The following is a 7,543-nucleotide window of genomic DNA, read 5'->3' on the forward strand; positions in this document are numbered from 1 at the left end:
TTGGTGTGTTTGAGAGAAAAATTCTTCGAAAGATCAATGGACCAATCTTAGTTGACGCTGAATATCGACGTCGTATGAACCACGAGCTGTAGCTGCTATACAACGACATCAGTATAGATAAACGTATCGAGATTCAACGATTGCGTTGGCTAGGCCACCCGTTAAAAAGGCGTATAAATACGTGCCACATGGCGGTGCACGCATAATTGGCAGGCCTAAGCTTAGATGGAGCAAATAAGTGGATGAAGAGATGAAAAGGCGCGGTATCCAGAAAGCGAAGCAGTAAACAGAGAGATTTGGAGATCTTTTCTTAGTTCGGCTTATAGAACAAATGTTCTGTATTGGGCCAGCTAAGTAAGTACTCATTCGTCTTCGAACGAGGATCGTTCAATTGAACGAGATTGTCTAACTCTAGAAAATTTGTAAAATTTTTAATGTCTCGATGAAAACAATTATTTTATGTATGACGGAGGTTTTTATACCCAAGTATATTTAATGCCAATGGGAAAACCACTATCCCCAACAATAGCCGATATAGTTCTCGATACTCTCTTGACGCAAATAATAGACGATCTTGACAAACAAAATATTAAATTTAAATTCTTGACAAAATATGTTGACGGTATGTTTGCAATCATTAAAAAGGAGAGAAAACCAAAATACTACACCATTTTCAACTGTAATTCAGAAAGTAACAGATTCAGAAAGTTCCATTTGAAATTCAGATATTTTTTTGTAATTCAGAAATTACAAATGATATTCAGATATTTTATTTGTAATTCAGATATTTCATTTGAAATACAGAAATTCCATTTGAAATTCAGATGTTCGATTTCAAATTCAGAATATATCATTTGAATTTCAGAATTTCCATTTGATATCCAGAATTTACATTAGATATTCAGAATATTTTAATTGTAATTCAGATTTTCCATTTGAAATTCAGATAATTCATTTAAATTTCAAAAAATTTAGATTGAAATTCACAAAATTTCGAGCCGTTTTCGGCTCTTAAAATTGGTGGTTTACCCAAGTAAATGCTGTTTTGTATGGGATGTCAAGAGATGCTGCTAGCTCTGTCCAATCAGCTCCTTTGTTTGCGGTCTCAATTATCCGCAATTTATCTTGCTCCGAGTGTCTCTTGTATGTTCTCCTTTGAACCGTTTCTGTTTCTATGTATTAATATACATATTGTCACCATAAATGCCCGAATACGTAACCCACAAAATCAAAACTTTACAGGAGAAGCAAAAAACGTTGTAAAATGAAAAACTATTTTATGGAATATATACCTTGCAAGAAGAATGGGGAAAAATTTCGATATCTTGCCCCGAAAATTTAGTTAATTTTTTGTCAAAAAGGCTAAAAGCTGTAAAGGATAACAAAGGATGTCATACCAAGGGCTGAAACCCTAAAAATCCTTTTTGTTTCATAAAACCTTTAGAGTGCATACTTTTCACTGTGAGGTAGAAATCGATGTTGTTTAACAATTTTTATTTTTTTATCTAAACTTACCTGAATATAAATATATCACGGTGCTCTTGAAACAATTTTAAATGGAAGGTGCTTACACCTCGGAAGTTTTTGCGGATTCTGAAACTACAATGTTTATAGATAAGAAAGATCAAAATACAAAAAAATCGCCGGAGCGCTTTTTATATAAATCGCGATTTAAGTTGACATTTTTAGGGGTTGTTTAGGTTTCCACGATTTTGCTTAGAAACCGCAATTCCTATAAAAAAGAGACTAAAGAAAACGTTGTAGCTATGAAAATTCTCCACAAGATTGATCTCTATGGTATTCTCGGCGGTTTAACCGTTTTTGAGATATAGAAGTTCAAATTGGGACAATTCAAATTCACTTGAATTCTGTATCGCCTCCTTATAAAACAATGTCATGACTGCGAATTCCCAACTTAAACTTATATATCTAAAAAAATTTTACAACTTAGGATAATTTACTTAACCCAGTCTTGTAGAGAATTTTCACAGCTTTAAGATTTTCTCAGGTCCAAATCGATAAGACTTACCGTATTCAAGCAAAATCGCGAAACCCTAACAAAAAAACCTAAAAATGTAAACTGAGCTTCATTATCTCAAAAATGGTACAGGCTGCGAACAAATGATGAACGTCAATCCTATAGAGAATTTTCACAGCTACAAAAATTTTTTTAGCTCCATTTCGATTGGACGTGCGGTTTCCAAGCAAAATCGTGAAAACCAAAAAAAAAAAAACACCTAAAAATGTGAATTTTGACCGCGATTTATTTAAAAATCCCTAGAGCGATTTTTTCTTGTTTTTGGATTTTTCTCATCTATGAACACTGCTGTTTCAGAATTCACAAAAACTTTCCCTGTGTAAGCGGTTTTCATCAAAAGTTGGTTAAGGCGCACCCTTCATGACATTGTTTTTTAAGGGGGCGATACAGTCAGTGAATTGTCCCAATTTGAACTTGGATCGATCTTGTAGAGAATTTTCATAGCTACAACATTTTCTTTAGTCCCATTTTGATAGGACTTGCGGTTTTTAAAAAGAATCGTGAAAATCTAAACAACCCTTTAAAATGTCAACTTAAATCGCGATTTATTTAAAAAGCGCTCCGGCTATTTTTTTTTGTTTTTTGATTTTTCTCGCCTATGAACATTGTAGTTTCAGAATCCGCAAAATCGTCCAAGGTGTAAGCACCTTCCATTTAAAATTGTTTGAAGAGCACCGTGATATATAATATAAAAAAGAATGAAATCGCTATCATTAATTAACTCTTAGAAATCGCAGATTTAATGAAAGAAAGTGAAGTGGATACTTTTAACTGTGATTCACTGTAATTCTTATGAGGGCGAGTATTCGGGATATTATCAATCCTATACGAATGGGAGTAAGAAATGAAACCAAAACAGCGGAAACGCTTGGTTTTCGGATCCGTCATTACAACAAAATCTGCAATATTATCCCATTTTCCGAAATGCCATTTCTTGAATAGGATCCTTGTTTTTGAACGTAGAAAATTTGCCAGAGCATGTCTTTTAACTTTATGTATCAGATCCCATCAAAAAACGAATATCGATTTGCGTGTGGGTTTCGTCTTCGGGCATTTTTGGTGACGATATATACTTTTATATTTTTCTATTAATTATTTGGAAGAATGTGTTGCCTTCAATGGATCCACTGCATAATGGATATTCTCGTACCTCTCCTATGTTTTCCATACATTTCGCATGGATCAAATGTTTGCATGGTATTACCCTTTGCACCACTCCTCTTGTCATTTTCGAAACGCAGATAGCACAATCACACGCGAGACAATAAATTTTAATATCAAAACGCGTATGTAAATATTTAATTGTGGCAAATCCTACATACACATAGCCCAGAAAGTCTGCGTTCACCGTACTACTTTTCAAAAATGATGCTAAAACTTTAATAAATCGGTAAATGAGATCCGTTTTTCTTTCATAAATATGTTATTGGCACTCTTTGCTACCAGAATAAAAAGAAAAATTCTTGAAAATATATTATTATTACGAAGATAACTGTAAAAAAGTGTTACAACTGCTAAATTAGAGCCCCAAAAAGTCTGCGTTCACTTTGTATGTTGCAATAATACCGTTAGTTTTTTTAAAATTTGTTGGCAGTTTTCTCCCATTTTTAATCAATATTGTCACAACTGGTCATTCTGTGAGGTCGTTTGCACACTTAACCTAAAAAAGTAAAATATTTCAAGAATGGAAAACAAGGACAAAGAAATTGGCATCGATAAAAGGAAAATTCTAGGTAAATTATGGAAAAAGCTATCGAAATATTGGCGAAACTGTAGGTGGAACATATTAGTCCATACATAGAGTGATAATTAACTATAAACAAACCAGAATTTTTACGTCAAAACCCAGATCTGGGCATTATATAGGAGCCAAAACCTTACAATCTCAGCAGTATGCTTTGAAACTTTATGTTGTTGCAACCAAAATTTCGTAGTTCTTCTGCATTTTGGTTCAAATTGCGCATCATGATGTTTAGGTAACCATGCTTGTCCATTGTCGATTCAATAAATACAAGTTGGCCCACTCCAGAAGCTGCTACACACCCCAAACCAAAACAGCAACCTCGCCATTTTTTACAGTGTAAAACAAGATTTTGTTTTTCAAGCGCTGTTCGAGTTCTCTCTAAACAATTTGAAGTCCTTTCATTGCAAACATATAGAACACGCTTTCGGCCGATAATATGACTTGATTCCGGAATACTCGGAGGCTTGTTTATGTATTCATTAGCAAATTCAATATGCTTCTGTCTGTTCACTAGTGATATGTACGGCTTTCGCCGTACGACTATACCATGCAGCTTTATGCAGTATTTTTCTGGCGGTTTGTGCACAAATACTTTTTTTTGGATGCCATTTTCACATTTTCAACGATTTTTGAAGTAATTATCGGACTGTCTGTTTTAACTATATTAGTTATGTTACGCTCCTCCCGTTCTGATAATATTTTTGACCGTCCAAAACTGAGCTTTGACCGATCTGGGCATTGTCTCCAAAATTTCGATATTTTTATAGTTAGTTATCACTCTATGTATAGCCTTATATGTTCCACCTACAGTTTCGCCAATATTTCGATAGCTTTTTCCATAATTTACCTAGAATTTTCCTTTTATCGATGCCAATTTCTTTGTCCTTGTTTTCCATTCTTGAAATATTTTACTTTTTTAAGTTAAGTATGCAAACGACCTCACAGAATGACCAGTTGCGACAATATTGATTAAAAATGGGAGAAAACTGCAAAAAAATTCAAAAAAACTAACGGTATTATAGCAACATACAAAGTGAACGCAGACTTTTTGGGGCTGTTGTAACACTTTTTTGCCTTTATCTTCGTAATAACAATATATTTTCAGGAATTTTTCTTTTTATTCTGGTAGTAAAGAGTGTCAATAAAATATTTATGAAAGAAAAACTGATCTCATTCACCTATTTATTGAAGTTTTAGCATCGTTTTTGAAAAGCAGTAAGGTGAACGCAGACTTTCTGGGCTATGTGTATACTATGTTTGTAGGCTAAAACCCTATGGACACTATGTTCATTTTCAGAATTATGTGACGTTAATTTAAATGTGTTAGAAATATTCTGAATCATAAACGAAATTTTCTGAATTTCAATTGAAATAATCTGAATTTCAAATGGAATATCTGAATTTGAAATGAAATATCTGAATTTCAAATGAAATATCTGAATTTCAAATGGAATTTCTGAATTTCAAATGGATATTCTGAAATTCAAATGATATATTCTGAATTTGAAATGGATTTTCTGAAATTAAATGAATTATTAAAATGAATTATCTGAATTTCAAGTGGAATTTCTGAATTACAACTGGTATTTTCTGAATTACAGTTGAAAATGGTGTAGAAACACTAAATAACTATCACAATAAGCTAAAATCCACAAATTTGGCAATAAATTACATACAGATTGGTATATGAATCCAACTGCCTCCGGAAGGATAATAAATTATCATTCAACACAGACAATACAGCAAAAACTAAAGTCAAATAAAAAAAGTATTAACACTGTGCCATGAAAAGTTCCTCAACAAAAATATAGACAAAATAAAATATATACTAAAACAAAATAATTATCCCACCAAGTTAATAAATAAAGTTATTAAAAACTCAACGTGCCAGAAAGAAACCAACAATAAAACATCTGGCAACACCTAATACTATAGCGTGCAACACATACCAAGGCTTACAGAAACAAAACTAATGAAATAAATTATTGATAATGAGGAAATACATCTAGCACACAAAAAAACAGAACGATATCATCAATATACACAAAAACGAAAATAGAAAAGAATGACGAAAATATTAGCTGTGTCTTTTTACGTGATAATTAGTAATAATTATTACGAATGTTGCAAATTTTGACAGTTGTATAAAGGAAAAGTTAACGAAAAATTTGTTTCAGCAACATTTAGTAAGTAAAAAGACACACCAAATGTTGTGTACCAAATAACATGCAATGGCAACAAGAAGACAAATGTGGAAAATTATAAATAGGAACAACAAAACGAAGATTAGTGACTAGAATACACTGAAAGAAAAAGCTTCATAACAAAAACGAAATATTTCGTTCCATCAATGAAACTTATCATTGATGTTGAACCAATGCACACTCATCCCAACCTGCGACAAAAATCGAAAAATCGATACCAGCTAATCTCTGCGACAATTCAGCAAAATGTCTCTAAACATATTATATTTTAATATTCCAGCACTGTTGTAACTTATAACGGTATTTAACAAAACAAAACAGAAGAAGTTGACATTTGCGTTGTATATCTCTTAAAATGTTAGAAACATCAGTGAGGTTGTGATTTCTTACAAGGCAAGTAACTCAAAATTGAAAGGATAAAATTATTTTTTTCGAAATGGATGTTTAAGTAGTTTCTCTAATTATTTTACATACAAATTTGTACACATTATTCGCATAAAATGTGCTTGAAATCACATTTTTTTTAATACGTTTTTGTGGATTTTTTTCCAAGTCCTAAAAATTGAAGTTGAGTTTTAGTAACTTCGCCATCCTTCGCCACTCTCCACATTTTTTGAAGAATGTTCGAAATAGTGTCAAGTTTACAAAACATTTGGTTCCAGCTGCATATATTTGCATTTCCGTGTGTGACATTAAAAATACTGACGATGCCTCTGGTCGTTTCAGAGAATATTCCGTAATTCTTTATTCTCAGTTTCCTCTTTGTTTTGTGTTTTAATTGTTTGTTTTTTTTTTTTTAGATTTAGACATTTTTGTTTTGGGATCTACTTATGAGTGTATTTTTTATATTTGTATATTTTTGATATACACAGAACAAAAAATAATGACTGCATTTCAGGAATAGTGTCTTGCCAAAGTTCAAATTTCTGCATTTCATGAACGCCTTTCATAAATCAAAAAAAAAAAATACTGTTTTTTTCTGAGAGATTGAAAAAAAAAACAATTCTTGCGAGTTGTTGTTTTTGTTTTATTGACTAACAACCAGTAACAACAACACCACCAACCAACCAGAGACACATTTTGCTGCTTTTATACCCTCCACCATATGGAGGGTATAATTAAATTTGTCATTCCGTTTGTAACACATCGAAATATTCGTCGGAGACCCTATAAAGTATATATATTATTGATCAGCATTAAATTCTATGTCGATTTGACAATGCCGGTCCATCTGTCTGTCTGTTGAAATCAAGATACAGCTCGCAATTTTAAAGATAGAGAGTCAAAATTTGGTACAGAAGTTTTTATTACTTGCAGGATGGTTGGTATTGAAAATGGGATATATCGGTCCACGTTTTGATATAGACCCCATAGAACGGTACCTCCCGATTTTCGGTATTTTTAAGGTTTTAGCTTCGTTATCCTACCAAAATGGCTGAAATTCGGTACGTAGTCTTCTTTAGGGGTATAAAACTTTCCCCCAGAGTTTTGTCGGTATCGGTCTACACCTTCATATAGCCCCCATAGAGCGGTACCTCCCGATTTTCGGTATTTTTA

Source organism: Musca autumnalis, unplaced genomic scaffold (assembly GCF_047663935.1).
Source record: "Musca autumnalis isolate F117 unplaced genomic scaffold, ASM4766393v1 scaffold_1, whole genome shotgun sequence".
NCBI lineage: Eukaryota > Metazoa > Arthropoda > Insecta > Diptera > Muscidae > Musca > Musca autumnalis.